This window comes from Bubalus kerabau, chromosome X, assembly GCF_029407905.1.
Source record: "Bubalus kerabau isolate K-KA32 ecotype Philippines breed swamp buffalo chromosome X, PCC_UOA_SB_1v2, whole genome shotgun sequence".
In the NCBI taxonomy this organism is placed as follows: Eukaryota; Metazoa; Chordata; class Mammalia; order Artiodactyla; family Bovidae; genus Bubalus; species Bubalus kerabau.
In genome coordinates, this window is record NC_073647.1 from 41,909,523 (window position 1) to 41,926,099 (window position 16,577).

The window sequence follows — 16,577 nt, forward strand, 5'->3', positions numbered from 1 at the left end:
ATCTATCAATTAATGACACAGGAGTTGAAGTCTCCAACTGTAATGGTGGACTGTTTCTCCTTCAAGTTCTATCATTTTGCTTCATGGATTTTGATGCTCTGTTGTTAGGTACATAAATGTTAAGGATTGCTATGTGTCTTTGTGAAAGTAACTTGTTTACCATTATATAATGTCCCTCATTATCCCCTGTTAATCTTTTTTATTTTGAAGTATGCTTTGTCTAAATTTAAGATAGCCCTCCAGCTTTCTTTTGATTAGTGTTGGCATGATGTTGTTTTCTCCATCTTTACTTTTCACTGACTATGAATCTTCATAATTAAAGTGGGTTTCTTGTACACAGCATGTACTTTGGTTTTGTGTTTTGTTGTTGCTATTGTTGTGTCCTATCCATTCTGACAACCTCTGCCTTGGACTGGTATAGGTAGAGAATTCACATTTAGAGTAATTAATGATCTATCATCTTTGTGACTGCTTTCTATTCATTACTTTCAATTTTTTCTTTGATTCTTTCTGTCTCTTTCTGGTTTCTCCTATTTTAATTGAACATTTTTTATGATTATAGTTTAGATCCTTTTCTGATAAAAAAACATGTATTTCATTTTTTTTTAATTTTAGTGTTGAAATATGACTTACAATATACATTTTAAAATAATATATGCCCACCCTGAATTGGAACAATAGACTGGACATGGAGCAACAGACTGGTTCCAAATAAGAAAAGGAGTATGTCAACACAGTATATTGTCACCCTGCTTATTTAACTTATATGTAGAGTAAATCATGTATGTAGATGTACTCTACATATATGTACTGTACTTATATGTAGATGTGCTTTACATATATGCACTATACTTATATGTACAGTATATCAGCTGGGCTGGATGAAACACAAGCTGGAATCAAGATTTCTGGGAGAAATATCAATAACCTCAGATATGCAGAGGACACCACCCTTATGGCAGAAAGTGAAGAGGAACTAAAAAAAGCCTCTTGATGAAATTGAAAGAGGAGAGTGAAAAAGTTGGCTTAAAGCTCAACATTCTGAAAACTAAGATCATGGCATCTGGTCTTATCACTTCATGGCAAATAGATGGGGAAACAGTGGAAACAGTGGCAGACTTTATATTTGGGGGCTCCAAAATCACTGCAGATGGTGACTGCAGCCATGAACTTAAAAGACGCTTACTCCTTGAAAGGAAAGTTATGACCAACCTAAACAGTATATTAAAGAGTAGAGACATTACTTTGCCAGCAAAGGTCTGTCTAGTTAAAGCTATAGTTTTTCCAGTAGTCATGTATAGATGTGAGAGTTGGACTATAAAGAAATTTGAGTGCTGAAGAACTGATGGTTTTGAACTGTAGTGTTGGAAAAGACTCTTGAGAGTCCCTTGGGCTGCAAGGAGATCCAACCAGTCCATCCTAAAGGAAATCAGTCCTGAATATTCAGTGGAAGGACTGATGCTAAAGCTGAAACACTAATACTTTGGCCACCTGATGCAAAGAACTGACTTCTTTGAAAAGACCCTGATGCTGGGAAAGATTGAAGGCAGAAGGAGAAGGGGACCACAGAGGATGAAATGGTTGGATGGCATCACCAACGCAATGGACATGAGTTTGAGTAAACTCCGGGAGTGGTGAGGGACAGGGAGGCCTGGCATCCTGCAGTCCATGGGGTCTCAAAGAGTTGGACACGACTGAGCAACTGAACTGAACTGAACTAAACCCTCAAATGACATTATATCAATTCTCAAAAAATTAGTGGAGTATTCTTAGTTCCTTCATTCTTTGTCTTGTGATATTGCAGCCATATACTTATTCGTTTGTTATAAACAATTGATGCTGTAACTGCTTTAAACAAACATTTGTGCATGCGCGTTAAGACACTTCAACCATGTCCAGCTCTTTGTGACCCTATGGATTGTAGTCCTCCAGGCTCCTCTGTCTGTGGGACTCTCTAGGCAAGAATACTGGAGTGGGTTGCCATGCTTTCCTCCAGAGGATCTTCCTGACACAGAGATGGAGCTCAAGTGTGCTACAGCCCCTACATTGCAGGTGGATTCTTTACTGCTGAACCAAAATATATGTTGTGTACAGGAAACTGACTTTAATTATGAAGATTCATAATCAGTGAAAAGTAAAAATGGAGAAGCCCAAACAAGCATTTATCTTTTACCAATTAAGAATAAGAAAAATGCTTCATTTTATTTTACCTTCATTTATTTATTTATTTTATGACACTTTTTCTTTCTTAACTCATAGTTTCTGTTTAATATCATCTTATCCTGTGGAAATAACTTCTTTTAACATTTCTTACAGACAAGATAACTGTTAAGAGTAAATTGTCTTATTTTTTGTTCATATGACAATATCTATTTCTCCTTTATTTTTGAAGGGTAATTTTCCTGGACATAGAAGTCAAGTTTAGTGAGTTTTTTTTAGCTTTTTATTTATTGACATGTTGTCCATGTACCATGAATTTACCAGTTAAAATGTACAATTCATTGATTTGTAATTTATGCATAGGTTACATAACCATAACCGCTACCATATTCTAGAATATTTTCATCACTCCAGTGGGAAACGCTGTCCAGTTGGCAGACATTTTCCATTTCTCCCTTCATCTGGCCCCTGGCATCCACTACTCTATTTTCAGTCTTTAGAGAATTACCTAATCTGGGACATATTCATTCATATGAACAGAATAATGCAATATGCAGCCTTTTGTCCCTGGCTTCTTTTATTTAACATAATCATTTCAGAGGTATAGCATGTTATAGCATGTATCAGAGCTCCATTCATTTTATGGTCAAATAATATTACATTGCACGTTTTATTTATTTGATCACCAGTTGGTGGACATTTGAGTTGCTTCAACTTTTTGACTATTAGAAAGAGGACTGTTATAAACATTCATGTTCAAGTCCTTGGATAAACATTTTTTTCATTCTTTTTGGTGTATACCTAGGAGTGGGATTGCTGGGTCATATGGTAACCCAATGTTTTACTTTTTAAGCAACTTCCAAAGTGTTTCCCACCAGGGCTATACTATTTTGTATTCCCATGAATACATGAAATCCCATGAAAGTTCAAATTTTTTCACATCTTCATCACACTTGTTCTTGTCTGTTCTCTCACTAGAGCCATCATCTTGGTGTGCAGTGCTTAGTTGTCATCTGTATATCTTTATTTAGTGAATTTCATGTCCAAATCTTTGGTCCATTTTTTTTCATTGTTGCCTTTCATATATTTTGCCAGATTCTTAAGGTTTTCATACTTAAATGTTATTGTTAATGTTACTATTTTATTTTAATTTTCAATTGTCTATCCTACTATATAGAAACTAATTAATTGGATTTCATATATCAACTGTATATCTTGCAACATTGCTTAAATTATTTCTTAGTTTTTGTTATTTGTTGTTGTAGATTTCATTGGATATTCTACACTGATGTCGCCTGCAAATAAAAACGGTTTAATTTTTTTCCTAACTGAATAACTTCTCATACATTTTCTAATATGATTTCAGGGACAGAAATTCATTACAATGAGAGTGGACACCTTTTTGTTATTTTGATCTTAGAAGAAAAGCACTCAGTCTTCTACTTAGAGAGTCAATTCCTAGGAAGGTTGATAAGAAGTTCAGGGTCCCCAAGGAGGAAAAAGGGATCCAGGTTCTCAAGGAAGAGAAAAGGACAAACATTTTTTTCTACATTGCTTTGTCTTAGTTAATATAACAATGTATCCTGCTCAAGGATATGTTTCTCTTTAACAAGAACCTTCTGACTAACCTTGTTATCTTAAAACTTATATACTGCAGGAGTGGGTCTGATAAGATCTTTCTATTGTTAGTTCTAATCCTATCATCTTAAAATGTAAATTGTGAGAGTGGGTCTAGATCTTTACAATCTTGAGACATTTTTTGATTTATTGTAATAACCAATTGAAAAAGTATATAACTCCCTTTTCTAAGAGTAGCGAGAGGGGCACTCTTTGTCTCCCTTCTGATGTCTATGTCAGAAGCTCTCTCTGTCCTCTTGCACTTTAATAAAACTCTGTTACACAGAAGCTCTTGAGTGATCAAGTCTGGTCCCTGGTCCTGAAGCTAAATCTTCTTCTTTGGAGATCACAAATCTGACATCACTCTCCATAATCTATCTTCTTGGGGGCTCGTCTGGGATCTTCAGGACAAGGTAAGAACGTTCAGAGCTCTAGCCTCCCTGATTTCTCAGTATACACGTTTTCTGCTTTACTTTACTAACTCTTTGGTGTGCTTGTGTGAATGAATGACATGCCCTGCGTGAAGCAATTGATGAGTCCTGTTCTGCGGCTTTGAGGTGCCTTGTAATGACTGAAGGCAGCCCCCAAAAGGGGAGCCTTGTCAGGGGTTTATATGGACCTGCCAATGCCAAGAGACACCCAAGGTCCCTGTGAAGGGAGTGGCCAGAAATGGGCAAAGTGTGTGGTCCAAACTTCATTTTCTTGATCACCTTTTCCTGGTCTGTTTGACCATTTCATAATTGCGTGGGGAATTAGAACTACTAACCTACTCTGTCAGATCATAGACTTCCAAGGGACTTGTGGTCCATGAAGTTACTGTGTACTTTTACTTAGACCCCTTGTACAGAAGTGCCTAGCCTTGCTAGGAGCCAAAAGTTACAAGAGCACGTTTGGGAGTGAGGCGGGGCTCTAGCTCCAGGAACGTCTCTCAGGCTAGAGGTCCATGTCTTGGCTGCCTGCTTCAAGGGCCAGCAACCTAAAAGTGAGTCTTTGTCATGGCTATGCTTCTGATCTGTGTGGATACAAGCATTGCTGGTAACCATGAGGTTTTTGAGGACACAGATAGGGAACTGCAGGACCTGGTTAGATTGGAAGTGCCGTGGGCTTCTTCCTTTGGTAGTGCTAGCTCTTAACAGACCAGAGAAAGCTCTCGAATGGCCTCTGTCTCAACTTTTTAGATATTTCTTTTGTGAAAGCTGTGGCAATGAACTGGAAGCATTGACCCTAGTAGCTTGAGGACAAAAATCACTTTTTCCTCACTGGCTGATCTCACATATGCTGCTGTGGTGACACTCATAAGGGACATCTTGGTTGTTGTTCACCCCTTTATGACTCAGCACTTCTACTATGGTCAGGATGGTACTCAGGAATGTGCATGGGCACATGTAAGATGGATGCTTCCCCTAGTAGTCCTAGCTTGGGAAACACTCTGGAAAGCTACTCTGCGCCAACCTGAGTGGCATCAGAAGAAAAGGGCAAATTAAACAAAGGTCGTGGTGGTAAGGAACTGAAAATCAATCTGGGATGCCATCAGGTCTACCCTTGATGCATCTCCACCCTTCCTCAGTGGTAAAACCAGGAGGGATGAGTAAGGTGCCTGCGTCGGCAAGGGAAAGACTAAGTCTGGCCAGGGAAGGAAAGCTTTGGTGGAAAGTCTGTCTACACCCCCATCTAAAGCAGAGAGGGACACTTCCAGTGGAAAGAAGCCATGGCTGTAGATGCCACTTTTTTCTCTCTTACAGACGGGAGCTAGAAGTTCCAGAACCAATCCTTTAAAAAGTATTTTTAAAAAACTGGGACAAGTTTGATCCTTCAAATTTAAAAAGACATGCCTGATATTCTGTGATACTGAATAGCCACAATATCCTTTGTGAGACGGGAAACACTGGCCAGCTGAAGGGTCTCTTAATTATAATACTGTTTTACAATTAGACCGATTCTGTAGAAAACAAGAGAAATGGATAGAAGTGCCATATGTGTTGCTCTTTATCTCTCTGCAAGACATGTCCTAAGGGCACAGATTTGAGTGTGAAACCTACAGCAGCTGCCTCCTGTCCTCTTACTTTGCCCCTGTATTTGGGGTTCCCAACTGAAGAGGCTGAGAATAGGGGCACCCTTTCAGGAGGGGTTGCCTCGGTCTTCGTAGAAATGCAAGCAGTACCAATTGTGGTCAACACTATCTAGAGGATCCAGAAAAGTTCAAAGAAGCCTTTATGGGACTAATTTTACTTTATGACCTTTCTTGGAGAAATGTAATGTATGCCTTGGGGCAGACGCTGATTCCTGACTCAAAAACTCAAGTTTTAGAGGAAGCTACTCTTTTTGGTGTTGGTGATGGACAGGGAAGCCTGGTGTGCTGCATTCCATGGGGTCACAAAAAGTCAGACATGACTGAATGACTGAACTAACTGAAATGCTTTTGGAGATGAATGACTTAAGTGTGAGGCAAGGAAAAAGAGGGAACATGAAATAGCCCTCCTTCTTCTTACTGGGAGCCAAACAGTTTCAATAACAGAGCCAGTTTTCTGGATGTATTCTTGAAGGACCTAAGCAAGCACATGCTAAGACTTTAAACTATGCTAAATTAGCTGACATAGAACAGGGAGAGAAGGAAACTCCTGGTAAATTCCTATATAGACTATGGGAGGCTCTCCATAAGTTTACTGACGTTGATTCTGAAAGTTAGAGGGAAAAATAATCTTGAAAGATAGATTTCTCACTCAGTCGGCTCCAGATATCTGCTGTAAGCTACTAAAACAGGCATTCAGACCAAATCAGTCTTTATAAAAAACTGTTGCAGCTAGCTCAGATAGTATATTATGGTAGAGAATATGAGGAGGAAAATAAGAGCCAAAAAAAATAATAATAATAATAACCAGGCAATAGACTGAAGCCCCAACAATGGCTGTTTGACCTGCTCTGAAACAGCCTGAGGAAAAATATCCAGAGGAAGCCAGGTGAAAAGGGATGGACTTGTTATTACTGTGGAAAGGATGGGCATCTCAAGCGGGATTGCCTTCAGGCATCTAAGATGTCCCAGCTCCTTGTCTGGTCTGCAAAGGACCATACTGGAGAAGAGATTGCCCTCCAAGGTGTAGGCCCCAGGGGTCAGACTCTTAAGACAATTGGGACTGAAGGTGCCCCAGGGTCCCCACAACAACCTCCTATCCTAATTACACTTGAGGAACCCTGGGTTTTAATTACTGTGGAGGGGGTACCAATCAGTCAATTTCTTTTGGACACTGGAGTAACTTTCTCTGTGCTCACTGAAGCCCCTGGTCTGCTTTCTTTCCAATCCACTACTATAATGGGACTGTCTGGATGAGCCAAATGTTATTATTTTAGTTGTCCTTTAAGCTGCAACTAGGACTCTGTACTACTTTCTTGAGTTTCTAATCATGCCATAGTCTACCTCACTCCTTCTGGGGAGGGATATACTGAGCAAGGTCCAGGCCTCTGTTTTCATGAATATGGAGCCTGCTCTTTCTCTCCCCTTAATTGAACAAAATGTAAATCCTAGAGTGTGGACTGATGGAAAAACTGGGTAGAACACAAAATGCTGTTTCTATCATTATCAAGCTCAATGACCCTCACCTATTTTCACATCAAAAGCAGTATCCATTAAATCCTGAGGTTAAGGGTTAAAACCCATCATTTAAAATTTAAAGGAACAGGGGCTACTAATTTCCTGTAATAATCCATCCAACACTCCTATTTTGGGTGTGAAAAAGTCAAATGATAAATGAAGACTTGCTCAAGATATACAAATAATAGGTGCCTAATCCTTATACTTTATTGTCTGAAATTCCTAAACAAGCCAAATATGACTTTAAGACAATTGAGAGGATTTTGGGGATCACAGGCTATTGCTGCATTTGGATTCTGGGTTATGGGGAACTTGCCCAGCTTTTATATAAACTTATAACTGAAACGCAGCAGGGCCAAACCAACAAGCTGGTTTGGTCCCCCAAGACTCAAAAGGCTTTTAAGACTCTTCAAACTGCTCACTTGCAGGCTCCAACTTTGAGCTTGCCCACAGGATCGGAGTTTAGTTTTAGTGAAAAAAGGCTATGGCCACATTCCTTAAGGGAAATCGCTGCTATTGTTTTGCTAATGCCTAAAGCTCATAAGTTTACTAATGGACAAAATCTTATTGTACTGACTTCTCATGAATGGGATCTTAAACTCTAAAGTTCAGAGCAACAATGCTCTTTCTTTAAAGTTACTGTAACTCAAGGGGTGTCAAAAGCTCTAGGAATAAAATATCACTTACACTGTTTCTGGAGACCCCAATCTTCAGAAAAGTTTGAAAAGGCTAATGACATTATTAAGAGGCATCTGTGTAAGCTAACTCAGGAAACACAAGACAGTTGGTTTAAAGTTTTACCCATAGCTCTAACGAGGGCTTGAACTGTTCCTAAGAAGGGATTGTCTCTATGGTAGACCATTTTTGTGCACAGATATTGTCATAGATATCATAGATCCTTCATAGATCCTGAAGCCTTGAAATTAACTATGTGACTAAACTTTTAGCTTTTCAACAGACATTCCCAGGAGACTAACTCCTGACCCAGCCTTTGAGTCAAACAAGCTGCTGTTTGAGACAGGCACCAAGGTCCTGATAAAAACATTGGGATCTGGAGGGCAATCTTTTAAGGCCCTCTGGGAAGGCCCTTACCAGTTTATTCTTTCTTCTCCCACAGCTGTCAAGGTGCCAGGAATTGATTCCTGGGTGCGCCACTCTTGAATTAAAAGCTGGCACCCTGACCAAAACTAAAACAATGTTATTTCATGTCTTTATCCTCTATGCATTCACCTTTTACTTTTCAAATAGACCTGATAATCTATGTGGGCCTGCATCTGCTGACTCCAAAAGTCCTGAGTCTGCCATTTGACATTCAAGACAATGCCTTCCTGTCCTAGGCTCATTCTTATGCTGCATTCCATAATTGGTCTAATTGCTGGGTCTGTGGAGTGCTCCCCTCATCATCAATTAAAGGTTTCACATGGCGGGTTTTTCTGCTTCAAGGGAAGGACTTTCTTCAACTCTGCATATACCTTCACCAACACCAATCAAATGTGACGCCTCTTCTTGATCTGATGACATCTAACAATCCTAAGATGGACTGATGTAACTATGGACATAATGTAACTTTTAATTCTGATTATGTTTTAACTTTGTTTAATGACTATTTCACCTTACATCTGTAACTGTATAACGGGGTTTGTTTCTAACCGTTTGAAAGCTTCTAAGTTACAAATGGTTGTTCAAGTTCCTATGAGTGCTACAGCCTCCTTCAACTATTATTTGGGACCCCTGAATCAGGGATCCGTAATATGAGGGTTAGAAGAATATGTTGCTTCAAAAATTTAGGGACAATGCCCCTAAGCAGCAGGAAGTAATTATGGAATGAAAACAATGCCCCTCTCCCTTGGTAAAATAATTCTCCTAAAAGAAAAGGGGGGAATGAGAGAGTCAATTCCTAGGTAGGTTGATAAGAAGTCCAGGGTCCCCAAGGAGGAGAAAGGGGCCCAGGGCCCTTGAGAAGTAGAAAGGAGTCTGAGGCTCTCAAGGAGGCGAAAAGGACAAACATTTTTTTTTTCTGCATTGCTTTGTATCTTGCTCAAGGATATGTTTCTCCTTAACAAAAACCTTCTGACTAATCTTGTTATCTTAAAACTTGTATACTGTGGGAGTGGGTCTGGTAAGATCTTTCTATTGTTAGTTCTAATCCTGTCATCTTAAAATGTAAATTGTGTGAGTGGATCCAGTAAGATCTTTTACATCCTTGAGACATCCTTTTGATTTATTGTAATAACCAATTGAAAAAGTATATAACTCCCTTTTCTAAGAGTAGCAGTGGGGCACTCTTTGTCTGCCTTCTGATGTCTATGTCAGAAGATTTCTCTGTTCCCTCCCACTTTAATAAAACTCTGCTGCACAAAAGCTCTTGAGTGATCAAGCCTGGTCCCTGGTCTTGAAACTAAATCTTCTTCAGAGATCACGTATACGACATCACTCCCCATAAGCCATCAATACCACAAAGTGTGATGTTAGTTATACTGTTTATTATCTTCATCAGTTTGAGGAGGTTTTCTGTTTCTAGTTTGCTGAGAGTTTTTATGCACAATGTGCTCAGTCACTTAGTCACGTCAAACTCTTTGCGACCCCATGGACTGTAGCCCGCCAGGCTCCTCTGTCCATGGGGATTCTCCAGGCAAGAATACTGGAGTGGGTTGCCATGCCTCCACCAGGAGATCTTCCCAGTCCAGGAATTGAACCCAGATCTCCCGCATGGCAGGCAGATTCTTTACCATATGAGCCACCAGGGCAGCCCAGGAATACTGGAGAGGGTAGCCTATCCCTTCTCCAGCAGATCTTCCCAATAGAGGAAGATGTTAGACTTTATCAAATTATTTTTCTGCATTTATTGAGATGACCCTACAGCCTTTCATTTTTAGTTCTTTTTGTTCATTTCTGTTCAGTCTCTCAGTCATGTCCAATTCTTTACGACCCCAGGGACTGCAGCATGCCAGGCTTCCCAATATATCACCAACTTCCAGAGCTTGCTAAAATGCATGTCCATGGCTGGTGCCATCCAACCATCTCAGCATTTGTCATCCCCTTCTCTTCCTACATTCAATCTTTCCCAGGATCAAGGTATTTTCTAATGAGTCACTTCTTCACATCAATTGGTCTAAATATTGGAGCTCAGCTTCAGTATCTATTTAGTTCTTTAGTAAGATGAACTACACAGAATGATTTTCAAATGTTTAACCAATCCTGCATTCTTGGGGGTTGGGATACAAAACTCAATAGATCATGGTGTGTCATACTTTGTATATATTGATGGACTTAGTGCTTCATTCTGGACACATTCTACTGCCACCTCTTCAAGTGCACAGTTTACACCAGCTTCCCTGTTTAATCTGTCATCTATTCTATCCACTGTTTTTGTCAACTGACATGACAGCTTTCATATCTATAAGATCAACTTAGGTCTATTTTATGATTTTCAGGTCTCTATTTAACTTTCAGTTCAGTTCAGTTCAGTCGCTCAGTCGTGTCTGACTCTTTGCAACCCCATGAATCGCAGCATGCCAGGCCTCCCTGTTTCCCCATCTATTCCACTGTTTCCCCATCTATTTCCCATGAAGTGATGGGACCAGATGTCCATCACAAACTCCCGGAGTTCACTCAGACTCAAGTCCATTGAGTCAGTGATGCCATCCAGCCATCTCATCCTCTGTCGGCCCCTTCTCCTCTTGCCCCCAATCCCTCCCAGCATCAGAGTCTTTTCCAATGAGTCAGCTCTTCGCATGAGGTGGCCAAAGTACTGGAGTTTCAGCTTCAGCGTCATTCCCTCTGAAGAAATCCCAGGGCTGATCTCCTTCAGAATGGACTGGTTGGATCTCCTTGCAGTCCAATGGACTCTCAAGAGTCTTCTCCAACACCACAGTTCAAAAGCATCAATTCTTTGGTGCTCAGCCTTCTTCACAGTCCAACTCTCACATCCATACACGACCACTGGAAAAACCATAGCCTTGCCTAGATGGACCTTTGTTGGTAAAGTAATGTCTCTGCTTTAGAATATGCTATCTAGGTTGGTCATAACTTTCCTTCCAAGGAGTAAGCATCTTTTAATTTCATGGCTGCAATCACTATCTGCAGTGATTTTGGAGACCCAAAAAATAAAGTCTGACAATGTTTCCACTGTTTCCCCATCTGTTTCCCATGAAGTGATAGGACCAGATGCCATGATCTTCGTTTTCTGAGTGTTGAGCTTTAAGCCAACTTTTTCACTCTCCACTTTCACTTTCATCAAGAGGCTTTTTAGTTCCTCTTCACTTTCTGCCATAAGGGTGGTGTCATCTGCATATCTGAGGTTATTGATATTTCTCCCGGCAATCTTGATTCCAGCTTGTGTTTCTTCCAGTCCAGCGTATCTCATGATGTACTCTGCATAGAAGTTAAATAACCACGGTGACAATATACAGCCTTGACGTACTCCTTTTCCTGTTTGGAACCAGTCTGTTGTTCCATGTTCAGTTCTAACTGTTGCTTCCTGACCTGCATACAGATTTCTCAAGAGGCAGGTCAGGTGGTCTGGTATTCTCATCTCTTGAAGAATTTTCCACAGTTTATTGTGATCCACACAGTCAAAGGCTTTGGCATAGTCAAGAAAGCAGAAATAGACGTTTTTCTGGAACTCTCTTGCTTTTTCCATGATCCAGCGAATGTTGGCAATTTGATCTCTGGTTCCTCTGCCTTTTCTAAAACCAGCTTGAACATCTGGAAGTTCCCGGTTCACGTATTGCTGAAGCCTGGCTTGGAGAATTTTGAGCATTACTTTACTAGCATGTGAGATGAGTGCAATTGTGCGGTAGTTTGAGCATTCTATGGCATTGTCTTTCTTTGGGATTGCAATGAAAACTGACCTTTTCCAGTCGTGTGGCCACTGCTGAGTTTTCCAAATTTGCTGGCATATTGAGTGCAGCACTTTCACAGCATCATCTTTCAGGATTTGAAATAGCTCAACTGGAATTCCATCACCTCCACTAGCTTTGTTCGTAGTGATGCTTTCTAAGGCCCACTGGACTTCACATTCCAGGATGTCTGGCTCTAGGTGAGTGATCACACCATTGTGATTATCTGTGTCATGAAGATCTTTTTTGTATAGTTCTTCTGTGTATTCTTGCCACCTCTTCTTAAAATCTTCTGCTTCTGTTTGGTCCATACCATTTCTGTCCTTTATCGAGTCCATCTTTGCATGAAATGTTCCTTTGGTATCTCTAATTTTCTTGAAGAGATCTCTAGTCTTTCCCATTCTGTTATTTTCCTCTATTTCTTTGCATTGATCACTGAGGAAGGCTTTCCCATCTCTTCTTGCCATTCTTTGGAACTCTGCATTCAGATGCTTATATTTTTCCTTTTCTCCTTTGCTTTTCACTTCTCTTCTTTTCACAGCTATTTGTAAGGCCTCCCCAGACAGCCATTTTGCTTTTCTGCATTTCTTTTCCATGGGAATGGTCTTGATCCCTGTCTCCTGTACAATGTCACGAACCTCTCTCCATAGTTCATCAGGCACTCTATCAGATCTAGGCCCTTAAATCTATTTCTCACTTCCACTGTATAATCATAAGGGATTTGATTTAGGTCATACCTGAATGGTCTAGTGATTTTCCCTACTTTCTTCAATTTAAGTCTGATTTTGGTAATAAGGAGTTCATGATCAGAGCCACAGTCAGCTCCTGGTCTTCTTTTTGTTGACTGTATAGAGCTTCTCCATCTTTGGCTGCAAAGAACATAATCAATCTGATTTCGGTGTTGACCATCTGGTGATGTCCATGTGTAGAGTCTTCGCTTGTGTTGTTGAAAGAGGGTGTTTGTTATGACCAGTGCATTTTCTTGGCAAAACTCTATTAGTCTTTGCCCTGCTTCATTCCGTATTCCAAGGCCAAATTTGCCTGTTACTCCAGGTGTTTCTTGACTTCCTACTTTTGCATTGCAGTCCCCTATAATGAAAAGGACATCTTTCTTGGGTGTTAGTTCTAAAAGGTCTTGTAGGTCTTCATAGAACCATTCAACTTCAGCTTCTTCAGCGTTACTGGTTGGGGCATAGACTTAGATTACTGTGATATTGAGTGGTTTGCCTTGGAAACGAACAGAGATCATTCTGTCTTTTTTGAGATTGCATCCAAGTACTGCATTTCGGACTCTTTTGTTGACCATGATGGCCACTCCATTTCTTCTGAGGGATTCCTGCCCACAGTAGTAGATATAATGGTCATCTGAGTTAAATTCACCCATTCCAGTCCATTTTCGTTGGCTTATTCCTAGAATGTCGACATTCACTCTTGCCATCTCCTGTTTGACCACTTCCAATTTGCCTTGATTCATGGACCTGACATTCCAGGTTCCTATGCAATATTGCTCTTTACAACATCAGACCTTGCTTCTATCACCAGTCACATCCACAGCTGGGTATTCTTTTTGCTTTGGCTCCATCCCTTCATTCTTTCTGTAGTTATTTCTCCACTGATCTCTACTGATCAATATCAGTAGCATATTGGGCACCTACTGACCTGGGGAGTTCCTCTTTCAGTATCCTATCATTTTGCCTTTTCATACTGTTCTATTTAACTTTAGAACATACAAAACAGAATTATTCCAAGTATTTTAATGTCTCTGTCTGCAAATTCTAAAATATAGGCCACTTCTGGGTCAGTTTGATTTTTCAAGGGAATTTTAATTTGATTTTTCTTACCTTACTGAGATTAAATATCTTTCTAATGTGGTTAGGGGCTAGTTCCATACCTTTCTTGTGAATTGGCTGCTCGTGTCTTTTAAACATTTCTTAATAAAGTTAAAGGTCATTGCTACATTTTTCTTATAAACTGTTGTGGCTTGTATGTTTTTCACATTTTTCTATCAGGTTTTAGGTTCCTTGTTCTAAAAATTTTAAGAGTCTTTATTTGGGCTTGTTTTTGGTGTGCTTTGTTCTATCTCTTAAATTTTAAACACTGTAATTCATCCTGCATGAATAAGCAACCAGTGGATACTAGGAAGTGAGCACTTCACAGGAAACACAGGAAGTCCCACTAAGCCAAAAAACTGTCCCCATGGGCACACCTCAGGCTGGCTGACCCTGCTAGCCAATTAGGAACACAAGGAGTATGGTGAAGCACACAAACTCATTCCCCTTTCCTCCAGAGCCAACAACCTCAAAGAGAGACTTTGGGAACTAGATGGGCAGGACACGATTACTCAGTGTTTCCTCCAAGAAGCTGGAAGCTTGTGGTAGCTATTCATAGAAATGAATTCCACCATGGTCTCAACCGTGAGGTAAGCTCCAATGGAGCTGCCAGCAGGAAAACAAGGTGAGAAAAGAGATTTGTGCAGGCACATGTTGAGAAAACCTTTGCACACGAGGCTTACACACCTCTGGGCAAGCTCCACCCCTTCCTGGGAATGTTAATCAGTCTCAGGTGTCATTTCCTGAATGGGATCACCCAGCACAACCTGAAGCATGCATTTATCTGCCTCATCCCCATCACCCTGTTAAAACCCAAGCCTGGGTAGTACCCCTAGTGAGGTGACCATGACTCCTAGACTTGAAACAAGACAGATTGAAATGGAGCAAAAGCAAGTGTATTCAGTGCAGTCTCACAGCCTGAAGACAGGGGTTTTAGACTGGAAACTAGAAAACTGAGGAGAGCTATGTGAACACTGAGAGAAGGAGGTGGGATGGAAAAGGTTTCTGGTAGGTGGCCCAGAATTAAATTACCTTAAAGGTGCATTAAGGCCACCTTGTACAAGAAAAGTGGAGTGATTCTCACTTGCACAGACACTTAAATACAGCCTAATTATCATGGAAGGATTTTAGGCAAGATATTAAAAACTAGATAATGGTGAAAGGTGAGAGAACAGAATGAAACCCTGAATAGTGTGGCTGTGAGGCAAGGTTTGGAGGAGACACACTCTCCCTGCCATGTGATGCATCAGAGTTGACTTAGAGAGATGAGGATGGCAGGTGAGTTTGGAGGACTCTTAAAGGGCATTAAAAATGCCTCATTTCTCCCACCAAAACGTCTAAGTTGCTCTCCATCCTCCCCTAGAAGTGTCAAGATGGGACTTTGTTATGTCAAGGCTCACCCAGGGCCACCATTGACTGGGGAAATGACTTGCTGACCTCATAAAGCATAAGGGTGTGGCTCTCTGGGGAGGAGTATATATGTATAGGGGTGCTCAGGGGCTCTCCAGAAGACCAGTGGGAGCCTTCAAAATGACCAAGGTGACTGGGAAGCCACAAAGTTCTAGAGAGGTTATGGAGCAGCCAACTCCAGACACCCAGGACAAAAAGATGAAGACCTCCTGTCAACTGAGGTCCAAAGGAAGTGTCAAGGTGAGCTGAACCCACCCAAGCTCCTCTTGCCCATTGGCACCACCCCATAAGACCCCCTCTCCTGTCCTTGCCTGGCACATACCCCTTCTCTGCCCACACCCATTCTCCTGAAGCTGTCATTCCCATCCATCTTCACCCTCTTCCCTAAACCAATGCCATTCTGTGCTCCCTCTCTTGTTTTCTCCAGGTGACCAGGGCAACCGTGAAGGTGAATAAGTACATTCAAGAAAAAGTGGCCAGCAAAGCTTCTCAAAAAACTGCCACCTCAAAGAAACTTAAAATCAGAGGTTCAAATCTCTGTAGCCAGTGTTCCAAGGTAAATGAAGAGCTGAATCAGAACAAACTGGAGGAGATCCCAGAGATCATGGAGACCCCTGCCGATCCAGCTGGACCAGTGGGCAGCCAGGGACCTCAGAGCATGGCTAAAGACCTCAGAAATCTTCAGGGGTCTCACCATTAAGAAATGACCAACAGAACAGACATTGAAACTTATACCAACAGCAGCATTAATAAGGAGAAGTAAATAAAATCAACCTGCTGTTAAATTATGTATGTCTCTGAGCTCTCTGATAGATAGTGTGGCGCAGAGAGGGCAGGGAAGGCATGTGTGTGAAGAGGGAGGGAGATGGGTCCTGTGGAGTTGGAGATGGGACCAGAAGGTCCAGTTAGCCAGAAAGTAGGGGGAAGAACTGGGTCCAGACTGAGCCCCAAAGATAAACTTACTATGGGAGAAGGGGCAGAGGACTTGGTGTTTCTGTGTGAGAGTGCAGAGGTGGAACTTAGCTGGGGAGCCGTGTCATGTGTGGGGTGGCAGTGCCATTTCCTAAAAAGGCATACAAAGTAGTTGCCCCTAGGGCACCTACCTCATAGTAGTGTTTATTACACCTCACGATA

General features: G+C 41.1%; 1 long non-coding RNA gene across 1 annotated transcript; it reads left to right on the top strand.

Annotated features, from left to right (window-relative positions):
* The first annotated feature begins 3,984 nt into the window (after positions 1–3,984).
* Positions 3,985–16,223, top strand: LOC129639644 (uncharacterized). The gene is made up of 3 exons (XR_008708528.1): positions 3,985–4,190; positions 14,492–14,658; positions 15,871–16,223. It is a non-coding gene; the product is annotated as an uncharacterized LOC129639644 (long non-coding RNA).
* Positions 16,224–16,577: the final 354 nt, after the last annotated feature.